Source organism: Taudactylus pleione, unplaced genomic scaffold, assembly GCF_031769625.1.
Source record: "Taudactylus pleione unplaced genomic scaffold, aTauple2 ptg000372l, whole genome shotgun sequence".
NCBI classification, from domain to species: domain Eukaryota; kingdom Metazoa; phylum Chordata; class Amphibia; order Anura; family Myobatrachidae; genus Taudactylus; species Taudactylus pleione.
In genome coordinates this window covers 5,896,905-5,913,958 of record NW_028284773.1, presented here as the reverse complement: position 1 = coordinate 5,913,958, position 17,054 = coordinate 5,896,905, and positions in this window count along the sequence as shown.

Sequence of the window (17,054 nt, the reverse complement as noted above, 5' to 3'; positions counted from 1 at the left end):
GCGATATTACTATTAGCATCATGCGATTGCATCTGTGACCATCGCCATAAGTTACGGCGATTCACCGAAAGCCCATTTCATGACTTTAAGTAGTTTGGGTGCTCTGGATAAAGTGTATATTAATATAATTCCCCTAAAGGATATATTTCAAAAATGGCTGTACATTATGCCAAAATTGGATTGCATTAGCTAAACAGAGCAAATGGCCACGTGACAACTAGCCTGTGTAGACAAGCTTCATTGACATAATGCCTGCTCTCACTCCAGGTGGCCCTGCTCGAATACAGCAAGAGGGTCATTTGTAGCACCTTACATTAGCAGGCTTCCTACAATAAAATACCTTCAAAGCCAAGAGTGTTATCTGAGGTTTGGGTCTTGTAGCTGTGCTAATTTGCATTTACACAAGAACCTGGGAAAACAAAGGACTGTACTTTTGAGCCTGGGAAGGGTGGGGGCTGCTGAGAGAGGGGGCGTGTGGAACTATAAGGCTCAGCATTCCACACTGCTAGGTGTTCACTTAGTTTAAGTGAGATTTAAGTGCACCATTTCTCATACACACATTAACACGCACAATTGCGCTGTTAACTAATCGCATATTAGCAAATGCATAAGATCCTGTGTGAAAACGCTGTTTATTAACTTCATGCGCACACATCTGCCCCAAGTTAACTAGCATCTTTACATCACACCCCGCATACTTACACATTACATATTCACATAAAAGGTTTAATAAGCTTTAAAGTATAAGATTTAAGTTTGTTCATTCTGTGAAATAAAGATTATTTGGTAACTAAAGTTTTATATATGATAAGTAAGCCATGATTGGTATTGTACTGATGTGTACTCTTTCACCAGTATTCCGGTACCATCGGTGTGGAGATCGCATCATGCATTCTCAACTTATGGACCGCAGAGACTTCAAGTAACAAAATGTACATAATATGAACAACTGTTAGGATGTTGCATGAGGCAGGAAACTAGAGACCCCCAGTTGTTAGAGGCTGGGTTGTGTCTATTTGAATCAACCTGTTAAATGCCTTGTAACATATGCCCTCTCCTTTAGGACCAATGGTATTAGCAACAAACTTCTCTATTGTGTTGTTTATTTCTGGGGGGGTATAAATATGTGTGCTCTGACCCTGGGTTCCTAGTCTTTGTGCTGAATGCTGATTGATGAGGGGTTTCTTGCTGATGCCTAACAACTGGACCAGAGAGCGCTGCGTATGTATAATTGTACTTGGGTCTGTATAATCTCTTTGCACTAAGATTATATGAGGATCATAGCGTGTAACTGCTGTACTTTTACTTAAATAATACTTTGTGCTTTGGAACCACATGTTCTAGGTCTGGAGTCTTTATTTATTGGATGACTGTATATGCAAATTAGCATCATCCTTAGAGGTTTATAGGAAGGATATTAGAAGGTATAGGCAGGGGTATATAGAGGTTCAAAGGCAGTATCCTTAACATATATACAGTATATATATATATTAGGGGTGAGCGGGTTCGGATTTCTGAAATCCGAACCCCCCCGAGCCCCCCCCGATCCGAGTCCGATCCGAGTCAGGCTCGACTTTTCCCGCCTGACTCGGATCTGACATCGAGGCAAAACGTCATCATCCCGCCTTCCGAGTCTCGCGGGTTTTGGATCCTATATAAGGTACCCGCGTCGGCGCCATTTTCTCACTCGGCTGTGGACAGTGAAGAGGGAGGGTGGGAGTTAGTGCTGTGTAGTGTAGTGTAGTGTAGTGCTGCTGTTGTCCACTACTTCAAAGTCCATAGGGGCTGGCTGTGTTGTGCTGTGCTGCTGTTGTTAATAGGGGCTGTGTCCACTACTTCAAAGTCCATAGGGGCTGGCTGGACTGTGTTGTGCAGTCAGTTCCAAAGTCCTGTGCAGTGTCCCAGTCCTAAAGGGGTGCTGTAGTGTTGTCCAGGGGGTGCTCTGTCCATCAGGGGTGCTCCCCCCAAGTGCTAAAAAAATAATATATTTTCTGTGTTTGTGAATTGTGTGCGCAGTAGCCGCACGTGCATCAACAAAGTAGTGCCAAGCGTGCGCCTGTGTCATAAGTAAAGGGCCGGCTGGCTTGACCGTTAAGGGTGCTGTAACCCCCGAAAGTACACTCCAGTCCAAACCAAAAAAAAAATTATTTTCTGTGTTTGTGAATTGTGTGCGCAGTAGCCGCACGTGCATCAACAAAGTAGTGCCAAGCGTGCGCCTGTGTCATAAGTAAAGGGCCGGCTGGCTTGACCGTTAAGGGTGCTGTAACCCCCGAAAGTACACTCCAGTCCAAACCTAAAAAAAAATTATTTTCTGTGTTTGTGAATTGTGTGCGCAGTAGCCGCACGTGCATCAACAAAGTAGTGCCAAGCGTGCGCCTGTGTCATAAGTAAAGGGCCGGCTGGCTTGACCGTTAAAGGGTGCTGTAACCCCCGAAAGTACACTCCAGTCCAAACCAAAAAAAAATTATTTTCTGTGTTTGTGAATTGTGTGCGCAGTAGCCGCACGTGCATCAACAAAGTAGTGCCAAGCGTGCGCCTGTGTCATAAGTAAAGGGCCGGCTGGCTTGACCGTTAAAGGGTGCTGTAACCCCTGAAAGTACACTCCAGTCCAAACCAAAAAAAAATTATTTTCTGTGTTTGTGAATTGTGTGCGCAGTAGCCGCACGTGCATCAACAAAGTAGTGTCAAGCGTTCGCCTGTGTCATAAGTAAAGGGCCGGCTGGCTTGACCGTTAAGGGTGCTGTAACCCCCGAAAGTACACTCCAGTCCAAACCAAAAAAAAAATTATTTTCTGTGTTTGTGAATTGTGTGCGCAGTAGCCGCACGTGCATCAACAAAGTAGTGCCAAGCGTGCGCCTGTGTCATAAGTAAAGGGCCGGCTGGCTTGACCGTTAAGGGTGCTGTAACCCCCGAAAGTACACTCCAGTCCAAACCAAAAAAAAAATTATTTTCTGTGTTTGTGAATTGTGTGCGCAGTAGCCGCACGTGCATCAACAAAGTAGTGCCAAGCGTGCGCCTGTGTCATAAGTAAAGGGCCGGCTGGCTTGACCGTTAAGGGTGCTGTAACCCCCGAAAGTACACTCCAGTCCAAACCTAAAAAAAAATTATTTTCTGTGTTTGTGAATTGTGTGCGCAGTAGCCACACGTGCATCAACAAAGTAGTGCCAAGCGTGCGCCTGTGTCATAAGTAAAGGGCCGGCTGGCTTGACCGTTAAAGGGTGCTGTAACCCCCGAAAGTACACTCCAGTCCAAACCAAAAAAAAATTATTTTCTGTGGTTGTGAATTGTGTGCGCAGTAGCCGCACGTGCATCAACAAAGTAGTGCCAAGCGTGCGCCTGTGTCATAAGTAAAGGGCCGGCTGGCTTGACCGTTAAGGGTGCTGTAACCCCCGAAAGTACACTCCAGTCCAAACCTAAAAAAAAATTATTTTCTGTGTTTGTGAATTGTGTGCGCAGTAGCCGCACGTGCATCAACAAAGTAGTGCCAAGAGTGCGCCTGTGTCATAAGTAAAGGGCCGGCTGGCTTGACCGTTAAAGGGTGCTGTAACCCCCGAAAGTACACTCCAGTCCAAACCAAAAAAAAATTATTTTCTGTGTTTGTGAATTGTGTGCGCAGTAGCCGCACGTGCATCAACAAAGTAGTGCCAAGCGTGCGCCTGTGTCATAAGTAAAGGGCCGGCTGGCTTGACCGTTAAAGGGTGCTGTAACCCCTGAAAGTACACTCCAGTCCAAACCAAAAAAAAATTATTTTCTGTGTTTGTGAATTGTGTGCGCAGTAGCCGCACGTGCATCAACAAAGTAGTGCCAAGCGTGCGCCTGTGTCATAAGTAAAGGGCCGGCTGGCTTGACCGTTAAGGGTGCTGTAACTCCCGAAAGTACACTCCAGTCCAAACCAAAAAAAAAATTATTTTCTGTGTTTGTGAATTGTGTGCGCAGTAGCCGCACGTGCATCAACAAAGTAGTGCCAAGCGTGCGCCTGTGTCATAAGTAAAGGGCCGGCTGGCTTGACCATTAAGGGTGCTGTAACCCCCGAAAGTACACTCCAGTCCAAACCAAAAAAAAAATTATTTTCTGTGTTTGTGAATTGTGTGCGCAGTAGCCGCACGTGCATCAACAAAGTAGTGCCAAGCGTGCGCCTGTGTCATAAGTAAAGGGCCGGCTGGCTTGACCGTTAAGGGTGCTGTAACCCCCGAAAGTACACTCCAGTCCAAACCTAAAAAAAAATTATTTTCTGTGTTTGTGAATTGTGTGCGCAGTAGCCGCACGTGCATCAACAAAGTAGTGCCAAGCGTGCGCCTGTGTCATAAGTAAAGGGCCGGCTGGCTTGACCGTTAAAGGGTGCTGTAACCCCCGAAAGTACACTCCAGTCCAAACCAAAAAAAAATTATTTTCTGTGTTTGTGAATTGTGTGCGCAGTAGCCGCACGTGCATCAACAAAGTAGTGCCAAGCGTGCGCCTGTGTCATAAGTAAAGGGCCGGCTGGCTTGACCGTTAAAGGGTGCTGTAACCCCCAAAGTACACTCCAGTCCAAACCAAAAAAAAATTATTTTCTGTGTTTGTGAATTGTGTGCGCAGTAGCCGCACGTGCATCAACAAAGTAGTGCCAAGAGTGCGCCTGTGTCATAAGTAAAGGGCCGGCTGGCTTGACCGTTAAAGGGTGCTGTAACCCACAAAGTACACTCCAGTCCGAACCAAAAAAAAATTTATTTTCTGTGTTTAGCCGCACGTATATATCAAATCGATATAACATAAATGGAGGACCAAACTTTCTCCGATAAAAATAAAATAGAGAAAGATCAAGAACCACTTCCTCCTAGTGCTGAAGCTGCTGCCACTAGTCATGACATAGACGATAACATGCCATCAACGTCGTCTGCCAAGGCCGATGCCCAATGTCATAGTAGAGGGCACATACAATCCCAAATGGCAAAGTTCAGGAAAATGACCTTGAAAAAGACATTTAAATCAGCTGAAGAGAAACGTAAACTTGCCAATATGCCATTTACGACACGGAGTGGCAAGGAACGGCTAAGGTCGATCCCTAGTATGTTCATGACTAGTGGTTCAGCTTCACATGACGATGGAAGCACTCCTCCCACTAAAAAAATCAAAAGAGTTAAGCTGGCAAAAGCACAGCGAAGAACTGTGCTTTCTAAGAAGATATCACAAATCCCCAAAGAGAGTCCAAGTGTGGTGGTGGTTGCGATGCCTGACCTTCCCAGCACTGGACGGGAAGAGGTGGCTCTTTCCACCATTTGCACGCCCCCTGCAAGTGCTGAAAGGAGCACCCACAGTCCACTTGCTGATATGCAAATTGAAGATGTCACTGTTGAAGTACAACAGGATGAGGATACTGGTGTAGCTGGCGCTGAGGAGGAAGTTGGCGAGGAGGATTCTGATGGTGATGTGGTTTGTTTAAATCAGGCTCCGGGGGAGACAGTTGTTGTCCGTGGGATGAAAAAGCCCATCACGGTCATGCCTGGGCAGAAGACCAAACATTCCACCTCTTTGGTCTGGCAATATTTCTATCCAAATCCGGACAACAACTGTCTTGCCATATGTACCATATGTAAAGGTGAAATAAGTAGGGGTAGGGACGTCAACCACCTAGGAACATCCTCCCTTATACGGCACCTGCAGCGCGTTCATAAAAAGTTACTGTCAAGTTCAGAAACTTTGGCTCAGACCGTAAGCAGTCCAGGGACACCTAAATCCCGTTGTCCTGTTGTATCCAAGCGCCTGCAAACCACACCGTCAACTCCCTCCTCGTCAATTTCCTCCTTAGTCAGGATCGGAAGTAGTCCTGCAGGCCATATCACTGGCATGACTGACTCTCCTATCCGGGATTCCTCCGGAGGATCCTGCATTGCTACGCCTACTGCTGCCGCTGCTGCTGTTGCTGCTGCTGCTGGGAGTCGTTCATCATCCCAGAGAGGAAGTAGGAACACCACTACTTTTACTAAACAATTGACCCTCCAACAGTCCTTAGCGAGGAGGATGAAGTACGACAGCAGTCATCCTGAAGCAAAACGTATAACTGAGGCCTTGACTGCTATGTTGGTGTTAGACGTGCGTCCGGTATCCGCCATTAGTGCAGTGGGATTTAGACAATTGATGGAGGTAGTGTGTCCCCGGTTCCAAATCCCGTCTAGATTCCACTTCACTAGGCAGGCGATACCGAGACTGTACAGAAACGTCAGAAAAAGTGTCCTCAGTGTCCTGAAAAATGCCGTTGTACACAATGTCCACTTAACCACGGACATGTGGACAAGTGGAACAGGGCAGACTAAGGACTATATGACTGTGACAGCCCACTGGGTAGATGTATCACCTTACGCAGCAACAGCAGCAGCGTCACCAGTAGCAGCATCTCAGAAACGCCAGCTCGTTACAAGGCAGGCTACGCTGTGTATCACCTGTTTCAGTAAGAGGCACACCGCCGACAACCTCTTAGAGAAACTGAGGGAAATCATCGCCCAGTGGCTTACCCCACTTAGACTCTCCTGGGGATTTGTGATATCTGACAACGCCACCAATATTGTGCGGGCATTACATCTGGGCAAATTCCAGCACGTCCCATGTTTTGCTCACACAATAAACTTGGTGGTGCAGAATTTTCTGAAAAGCGACAGGGGCGTGCAGGAGACGCTTTGGGTGGCCCGAAAAATTTCTGGCCACTTTCGCCATTCAGCGACTGCGTGCCGAAGACTGGAGCGCCAGCAAACACTCTTGAACCTGCCCCGCCATCACCTGAAGCAAGAGGTTGTGACGCGGTGGAACTCAACCCTCTATATGCTTCAGAGGATGGAGGAGCAGCAAAAGGCCATACAAGCCTATACATCCACCTATGACATAGGCAAAGGAGGGGGTATGCACCTGACTCAAGCGCAGTGGAGAATGATTTCCGTGTTGTGCAAGGTTCTCCAGCCCTTCGAACTTGCCACACGTGAAGTCAGTTCAGACACTGCCAGCTTGAGTCAGGTCATTCCCCTCATCAGGCTTTTGCAGAAGCAGCTGGAGAAAGTGAAGGAGGAGCTAAGACGGAGCGATTCCGCTCGGCATGTGGGACTTGTGGATGAAGCCCTTCATTCGCTTTGCCAGGATTCCAGGGTGGTCAATCTGTTGAAATCAGACCACTACGTTTTGGCCACCGTGCTCGATCCTAGGTTTAAAGCCTATTTGGTGTCTCTCTTTCCGGCCGACACAAGCCTGCAGAGGTGCAAAGACCTGCTGGTGAACACACTGTCAGCTAAAGCGGAACGTGACACGTCAACGGCTCCTTCTTCATTTTCTCCCGCAACTGGGGCTGCCAGGAAAAAACTTAGGTATCCTAAGCAACCCACTGGCGGTGATGCAGGGCAGGCAGGACCAAGTTTGGACATCTGGTCTGGACTGAAGGACCTGGCAACAATTTCTGACATGTCTACTGTCACTGCATATGATACTGTCACCATTGACAGAATGGTGGAGGATTACATCGGTGACAGCATCCAAGTAGGCATGTCAGACAGTCCATACCTGTACTGGCAGGAAAAAGAGGCAATTTGGAGGCCCCTGTACAAACTGGCTCTATTTTACCTGAGTTGCCCCCCCTCCAGTGTGTACTCCGAAAGAGTGTTTAGTGCAGCCGGGAACCTTGTCAGCGAAAGGCGTAGGAGGTTGGTTCCACAGAATGTGGAGAAGATGATGTTCATCAAAATGAATTATCAGCTCTTCCAGGGAGACCAGCCTCCAGAAGGTACAGAGGGACCTGTGGTGGTGGATTCAAGTGGGGACGAGTTAATACTTTGTGAGGATGAGGATGTACACACTGAAGAGGGTGAGGAATCGGTGGATGAGGAGGATGAGGATGACATCTTGCCTCCGTAGAGCCAGTTTGTGCAGGGACACATTAATTGCCAGCTTGTTTTGTGGGGGCCCAAACGAACCAATCATTTCAGCCACAGTTGTGTGGCAAACCCTGGCGCTGAAATGATTGGTTTGTTAAAGTGTGCATGTCCTGTTTATACAACATAAGGGTGGGTGGGAGGGCCCAAGGACAATTCCATCTTGCACTTCTTTTTTTTCTTTGCATTATGTACAGTTTGGGGCCTAGTTTTTCAAACTGCCATCCTGTCTGCCACTGCAGTTTCACGCCTAGATGGGTCACGTGTTTGTGCCGCCCACTCGTGTCGCTTAGCATAGTCATCCAGCTACCTCGGTGCAACCTTTTGGACATAAAAACACTATTGTGAGGTGTGAGGTGTTCAGAATAGACTGGAAATGAGTGGAAATTAAGGTTATTGAGGTTAATAATAGCATAGGAGCAGAAAAACCCACAAATTCTGTGATTTTAGCTGTTTTTATGCTTTTTTTCAAAAAAATACAGATCCAAAACACAAAACCCAGAACCCAAAACACGGAAGGGTGGTTTTGGCAAAACCAATCCAGATCCAAAACACGAAGAAAGATCCAGATCCAAAACCAAAACACAAAACACGAAAAGTGGCCGGTGCACACCCCTAATATATATACATATATATATATATATATATATTATACACATACACAGTATATATATATATAGATATATATATATGTATATATATAGGTATATATATATATATACAGTATAATATATATATACAGTATATAATATTCAAAAAAAGGAACCGGCACATTCAGAATAATAAATAATCCATATTTATTTAGAAAAAAAACACAGATCCATAAAGTGCAAACCAAAGTGCAAAAAAGTGAATGAAGCCAGTTAAACACGGCAGTATACAATATCATAGCAGCAGCGTTTCAGCATAGTAGCATAATGAGGCATATCATGTGTAGTGGCAAAGAAAGACCGCTCCTGATGATGGTAAATACACACCGAAACAGCTGTCGAGCTGGTTCAGTTTATATGAGGTAACCATGTTGATAGTAGCGGTCTTTCTTTGCCACTACACATGATATGCCTAATTATATTGTATATTGCCGCGTTGGCTTCCCTCACTCTTTTGCACTTTATCTGTGTTTTTTTTATACATAAATATGGATTATATATAATTCTGGATGTGCTGGCTCCTTTTTTTTTATTTTGTTACATGATCATGTGCTTTGCACTCCACCTCATGGACTAAGCGTGTGCAGTTTGTCTAATCCTCTCTCTCTCTCTCTCTCTCTCTATATATATATATATATGTATATATATATACATATACAGTCAGGTGCATAAATATTGGGACATTGACAGAATTTTCATATTTTGGCCTCTATTCACCACCACAATGGCTTTGAAATGAAACAAACAAGATGGGCTTTAACTGCAGACTTTCAGATTTAATTTGAGGGTTATTACATCCAAATCAGATCAACGGTGTAGGAATTACAATGGTTTCTATATGTGCCTTCCACTTTTTAAGGGGCCAAAAGTAATGGGACTATCAACTCAAAAGCTATTTCATGGACAGGTGTGGGCTATTCCCTCGTTATTTAATTATAAATTAAGCAGGTAAAAGGTCTGGAGTTGATTCTAGGTGTGACATTTGTATTTGGAAACAGTTGCTGTCGACTCTCAATATGAGATCCAAAGAGCTGTCACTATCAGTGAAGCAAGCCATCCTTATGCTGAAAAATCAAAACAAACCCATCAGAGAGATAGCAAAAAGATTAGGTGTTGCCAAATCAACTGTTTGGAACATTCTTAAAAAGAAAGAGCGCACCGGAGAGGTCAGCAACACCAAAAGACCCGAAGACCACAGAAAATAACTGTGGTGGATGACAAAATAATTATTTCCCTGGTGAAGAAAAACCCCTTCACAACAGTTGGCCAAATCAAGAACACTCTCCAGGAGGTAGGTGTATATGTGTCAAAGTCAACAATCAAGAGAAGACTTCACAAGAGTGAATATAGAGGGTTCACCACAAGATGTAAACCATTGGTGAGCCACAAAAACAGGAAGACCAGATTAGAGTTTGCCAAACAACATCTAAAAAAACTATTACAGTTCTGGAACAACATCCTATGGACAGATGAGACAAAGATCAACTTGTACCAGAGTGATGGGAAGAGAAGAGTATGGAGAAGGAAAGGAACTGCTCATGATCCAAAACATACCACCTCATCAGTGAAGCATAGTGGTGGTAGTGTCATGGCGTGGGCATGTATGGCTGCCAATGGAACCCGTTCCCTTGTATTTATTGATGATGTGACTGCTGACAAAAGCAGCAGAATGAATTCTGAATTGTTTCGGGCAATATTATATGCTCATATTCAGTCAAATGCTTCAGAACTCATTGGACGGCGCTTCACAGTGCAGATGGACAATGACCCGAAGCATACTGCAAAAGCAACCAAAGGGGTTTTTAAGGCTAAAAAGTGGAATGTTATGCAATGGCCAAGTCAATCCCCTGACCTGAATCCGATTGAGCATGCATTTCACTTGATGAAGACAAAACTGAAGGGAAAATGCCCTAAGAACAAGCAGGAACTGAAGACATTTGCAGTAGAGGCCTGGCAGAGCATCACCAGGGATGAAACCCAGCGTCTGGTGATGTCTATGTGTTCCAGACTTCAGGCTGTAATTGCCTGCAAAGGATTTGCAACAAAGTATTAAAAAGTGTAAGTTAGATTTAGGATTGTTTAGTTTGTCCCATTACTTTTGGCCCCTTAAAAAGTGGGAGGCACATATAGAAACCGTTGTAATTCCTACACAGTTCACCTGATTTGGATGTAATTACCCTCAAATTAAATCTGAAAGTCTGCAGTTAAAGCACATCTTGTTTGTTTCATTTCAAAGCCATTGTGGTGGTGAACAGAGGCCAAAATTTGAAAATTCTGTCAATGTCCCAATATTTATGGACCTGACTGTATATATATATATATATATATATATATATATATATATATATATAAAATCACAAAACAATTGAATCTATAGTATTCCTTAATTAATAGTCTAGCATTGTGTCTATAGTCGGCATCAAACCGCAGCTTCCCTCTTTACCCTTCTTCAAGAGCTGCATTCGTAACATCAGAAACAGAACAGTTAGGGGTTAAATTTATCAAAGGTCGATTTGAATGTCGATTTGAAGTTCCAGTTAGCTCACCTCAAACCGACTCAAATCGAATTTTGAAAACCCTCTGAAATCCCCTAATTTCTCCAATCGAATTCGATTTGGCTCGGTTTGGAACAGTGATTTGCTGTTTGAGTTGACATGTTCATGTACAAATCGAACGGCAAATCCCACTTCAAAACGAACTGCAAATCCCCGACAACATAGAACTGCTTCATGCTTTCACTTTCAGCATGAGCAGTTCCTTTTCACACAGATACATGCAGACATTAGTTAGATGCCTGCATGTATCTGACTGTAACACGCAAATAACGAGTTAAATGTTAAGAAAAAATTACGTGAGGTACCCCCCAAAACACAACCAGCCCCGCTGCTGCTGTGTATTCGGGCCACCAGCGGGACACACTCCCGCTGCGGCTCCGGCACTACAGTGATCACTAGTTGATCACTGTGTAGAAGGAGCAGCAGTGGCGGCTCTGGTTGCCGCTGCTGCTATATACCTGGGCCGCCAGCGGGACACTCTCCCGCTGTGGCTCCAGAACTAATGGACAGGAAGCAGCAGCCGTGGCTCTGGCTGCTGCTTCTATGTTGCCCAGGCAGCCTAGCGGCACCCCACACTATATATATATATATATATATATACTGTATATATATATATATATATGTGTGTGTATACATATATATATATATATACATATGTGTGTATATATATATATATATACATGTGTGTGTAAGCAATATATACAGTGTATATATATATATATATATATATATATGTATATATTTATATATATATATATATATATGTATATATATATATATATATATACATACAGTATATATATACAGTATATGTATATATGTGTGTATATATGTGTGTATATATTAGGGGTGTGCAACGGCCCATTTTTGTGTTTTGGTTTTGGATCTGGATCTTTCTTCGTGTTTTGGATCTGGATTGGTATTACCAAAAACAACCTTCCATGTTTTGGGTTCTGGGTTTTGTGTTTTGGATCTGTATTTTTTTTTTAAAAAGCATAAAAACAGATAAAATCACAGAATTGTTTTTTTTTGGTTCCTACACTATTATTAACCTCAATAACATTAATTTCCACTCATTTCCAGTCTATTCTGAACACTTTACACCTCACAATATTGTTTTTAGGCCAAAAGGTTGCACCAAGGTAGCTGGATGACTATGCTAAGCGACACAAGTGGGCGGCACAAACACGTGGCCCATCTACGAGTGACACTGCAGTTGCAGACAGGATGGCAGTTTGAAAAACTAGGCCCCAAAGAGTATATATACTGCAAAGAAAATAAAATAGGTGCAAGATGGAATTGTCCTTGGGCCCTTCCACCCACCCTTATGTTGAATAAACAGGACATGCACACTTTAACAAACCAATCATTTCAGCGCCAGGGTCTGCCACACGACTGTAGCTGAAATGATTGGTTCGTTTTGGCCCCCACAAAACAAGCTGGCAATTAATCTGTCCCTGCACAAACTGGCTCTACAGAGGCAAGATGTCGTCCTCATCCTCTTCATCCACCGATTCCTCACCCTCTTCAGTGTTGTCCTCATCCTCACAGAGTATTAGTTCATCCCCGCTGGAATCCACCACCACAGGTCCCTCTGTACTTTCTGGAGGCTGGTCTTCCTGGAAGAATTGATAATTCATTTTGATGAACATCATCTCCACATTTTGTGGAAGCAACCTCCTACGCCTTTCACTGACAAGGTTCCCGGCTGCACTAAAAAACTCTTTCGTAGTGTGCACTGGAGGGGGGGCAACTTGGGTAAAATAGAGCCAGTTTGTACAGGGGCCTCCAAATTGCCTCTTTATCCTGCCAGTACAGATATGGACTGTCTGACATCCCTACTTGGATGCTGTCACCGATGTAATCCTCCACCATTCTGTCAATGGTGACAGTCAGGGGCGTATCTACCCATTGGCCAGGATGGCATTTGCCAGGGGCGCCGACCAAAGGGGGGGCACCACCTGGCAGTGCCACCAGTAGCCAAGGGGTGGACAAGCCCCTCGGCCCCACAAGTGTAGGGCAGACCACAGTGAGAGCGGTCTGCCCTACACAGTTTACAAACAGACAGCCATCAGCGGTGGCTGTGTGTTTGTAATAGCAGCCAACTAATGAGAGTCAGACAGACTCTCATTTGCTGCTGCAAGGTCCGTGTCTGAGCGTTCATTGGCTGAGAGAGGTCAGGCCCCGCCTCTCTCAGCCAATGAATGGCTCCCTCCATTGAACTCAATGGAGAGCCGCAGGGTAACTAAAGTTTATACTGCGGTTCCCATCATTGAGTTCAATGGAGGGAGCTGTTCATTGGCTGAGAGGCGGGGGCTGACCTCTCTCAGCCAATGGATGCTCAGACACAGACCTTCCAAGGAGGAAGCCGCGTCTGAGCGATTCAGTCGGGAGATAACAACCATCCTGGTTGTTATCTAGTGCGTGGGGTCGCGTATTTCATTTTTTTATTTTAAGAAGACCTTGGATGCCTACTGGACAAGGGGACCACTCCAGGTAATGTAGGTGAGTATGTGTGAGTGTGAATGTATGTATGGATTAAAACTTTACTGTCGCGGTGTGTGTGTTTTTTAAAACATTTCTTTACAGGTGAATTACAAGTCCCAGTGGGCCCTTAATGTCCTGCATGCTGGTACTTGTGGTTCTCCAATTACCAGTATGCGGGGGAGGCTTGCTGGGACCTGCAGTTCTACTGTAAAGACAATGTTTTACATATTCTATTTTTACACTACATTTACACAATCAACCCACCACCCACCGCCCAGGGGTGGGTGGGGATAGCCCCGAGCCATCAGCCTAGGATAGGGGAGCCCTGGAGAGCGGGACCCCTTTATTGGGGGGTTCGCAACTCCTCAGGGATCCCTGGCCTGGGCTTACTAGAGAGACTGATGCTGCGGCTGGGGGGCCCAATGATAGGGCTCCTCTGGCTGTGGTATCAGTCCCACGCTAGAAAGGGTCCAGTGCTGATTCTGGGAATTACAGGGAGACTCTACGCAATTTTTTTCCTGTAATTCCAGAACAAGGACTGGTTCCCAGAGCCCAGTGCTGGTTGTATTAAGTACAGTGGAACCCTACGTATTTTTTCCCTGTACTTAAACAACCAGGACTGGCTTTACAAAGTCCGGGACTGGTTGTGTTTTGGGGGGGTACCTCACGTCTTTTTATTTCTACATTTAACTCTTTATTTGCTTTTTACAGTCACATACATGCAGGCATCTCACTGATGTCTGCATGTATCTGTGTCAATTCTACCTGCTCATGCTGAAATCGAAAGTATGAAGCGGGTCTATTCATTTGGGGATTTGAAGTTCGATTTGAAGATCGATTTTGTGTTTGATTTCAAATCGAATGATAGTAAATAAGGGTTTTGTGTGTTGGTCTATGTAAAAGTACCAATGTTTTCCCGATGTTCGATTTGAGGTCAATTTGACTAAAATTCGATTTGGAATTCGATTTTACATTCAATTCTGCCTTTAGTAAATACTCAAATGCAAATCAGATACAAATCGCACGCACATCGCATGCCAAATCACTCAAAAGGCCAAATCGACCTTTAGTAAATTTACCCCTAGGGCAGGTACAAACAGTGAAATATGTTTAAAAAGTGCACATGTTTACTTACAATAAATTGCCCTTGAGGTAAAACGTGTTTGGGTCGATACCACAGAGACGCAGATGTAATAATGGCACCTTATGGGAGAACCAGGTTTGAAGCGATCTTAGAGCTTAGCTGATGCCAGATCTCATTTGGAGACGGAGCCACAGCTCTTTCAATTACAAGCTTGTTTGCCATTGGTATGCCAGTTTTTATACCTTTTGGATGTACATGCAGTTTATTCTAAGTAATCGTCTGTTTTTTAAAGGACTTCACTACCTGTGCCCTCTATAGTTTCTGTTTCCAATATATATGAAATGCCGATTTCATCATGGAGAGAAACGGCCACACACAGGGGAAAATGCACTAAGCCTTGGAGAGTTATAAAGTGGAGAGTGATAAACTACCAACCATTCAGCTCCAAACTGTCATTTTACAGGCTGTGTTTGGAAAGTGAGTTAGGAGATGATTGGTAGGTACTTTATCACTCTCCAAATTATCACTCTCCAAGACTTAGTGCATCTCCCCCTGTGAATTGCCCACTTGCCCCCTAGAACCCATTTCATGGACAGAGAGAACCAGCCAGGCACAGTGTGTACCATCATATTTTATTGATGGCGATAGAACGTCCTGATAATGAGGCTCCAACAGAGAAGAAGTATGGGTCACTGCTGTTATGCAGAGCCTATGATATAAGCTGGTGCCAGCTAATGCCCTAAGTACTGTGTGCTGGATGGTGTCCCACAGAAGGAAATTTACAGTATGAAAACAACTAACATTGTAGTACTGTACTGTACTACTGCAAGGGTAATTAATTTGAGCACCACTGCCAAAAAAGTCATTAGCATGTATTGTATGTTCAGGAGGTGGGTAGAGTAACGTTCTTAAATCTACAGTATGTAATTTTGCAGTGTGCAGGTAGAGTTCACTATGTGACCAATCTTGGTATAGAAAGGCAAACTTAAAGATTTGTTGCACATTTCAGTACACTTATTCAATGCAAATTGTAACTCAATAACAACATAATACAATTACATTGCCTAACATTCAATATAAGTTTAATTCTTGCTACATCTGTATGGACTACTTTATTATTATTATTATTATTATTATTATTATTATTATTATCCTTTATTTATATGGCGCCACAAGGGTTCCGCAGCGCCTTACATAGTACATAAACATAGTACATAAACAGTTGAGCAGAACAAGAAAACAGTGTCATACAGTTTAAGACACTACAAGACAAGTACATGGTATATAAACACTGCTGCAACAGAAGCAGGATGGCAAAAGTCACGGGTTAGGTGCTTTTGAGTATAGAGCAGATAGTATAAGTAAAGAAAGGATAAGCACAAGAGGATAGAGGGCCCTGCTCGTGAGAGCTTACATTCTAAAGGGGATGGGCAAACAGACAGGGGTGACACAGATGGGGTAGACAGTGAGCATGGGACAGAGGGTTAGGATGACAGATGGCTGGATTCCTATTTTACAGTATGTGAGGAAGTCATTTGAATTAAGATTTACGCCACTGACATTCTACTTTAAGAGGCAGTATTTGTAGGTGTCTGTGGAAAGCCACGGTTGTTATATCAGTTTACGTGAAGTCTGACGGGTGGCTGAAGCGACTTCATGAAGGGCTATTTAGAGAGTTTGGTTAACGTGTGAACCAGCAGTCTCAGGTAAATGAAGAAATTGGTGAAAGTAGTTACTGTAAAGATATGTTCAGATGTAAAATAATAAGTTGTGATCAATTGTGAATTCTATAAGGCACATTTATTGATTTGGAGGGTGATGGGAGACATGTGAGGTTTGCAGGATATTTATTCCATAGTAAATCCGCTGTATGTGTGTGGGGCCTGGATTTGGTGATATGTCACCAGATAATAAAAGCAGGAGGATGGAGAAGTAGATATAGTTGTAGGTGTGTAAAAGTTTTTTATAGTGACACAATGAAGCTGTAATTGTCAATTTTTGATGAAAAGAAAGCTCATAAGTTTTTAGAGGAGGTGAGTGACTCAATAGGGCGGCAGTGTGCCCAGAGAGGGGAGATGCAGGGAGAGTTAGGGATGTTATATCCTTAGATAAAATTAGGGATGTGCGCCGGACCATTTTTGCCGGATTTGGATTTGGATTTGGTTCTAATTCGTCGTCCGGCTTTGGATTTGGATTTGGATTTGCCAAACTGCGGTGATTTGCTTTGGATTTGGATTTGGATTTTTTTACAAAAATTGACAAAAAAAGCTAAAATCACATAAATTGGTCTTTTTTTTCTTCCTAGAGTATTATTAACCTCAATAACATTAATTTCCAGTCAATTTAGACCATATCACAGCTTATAATATTGTTTTCAACATTATTGGCCAAA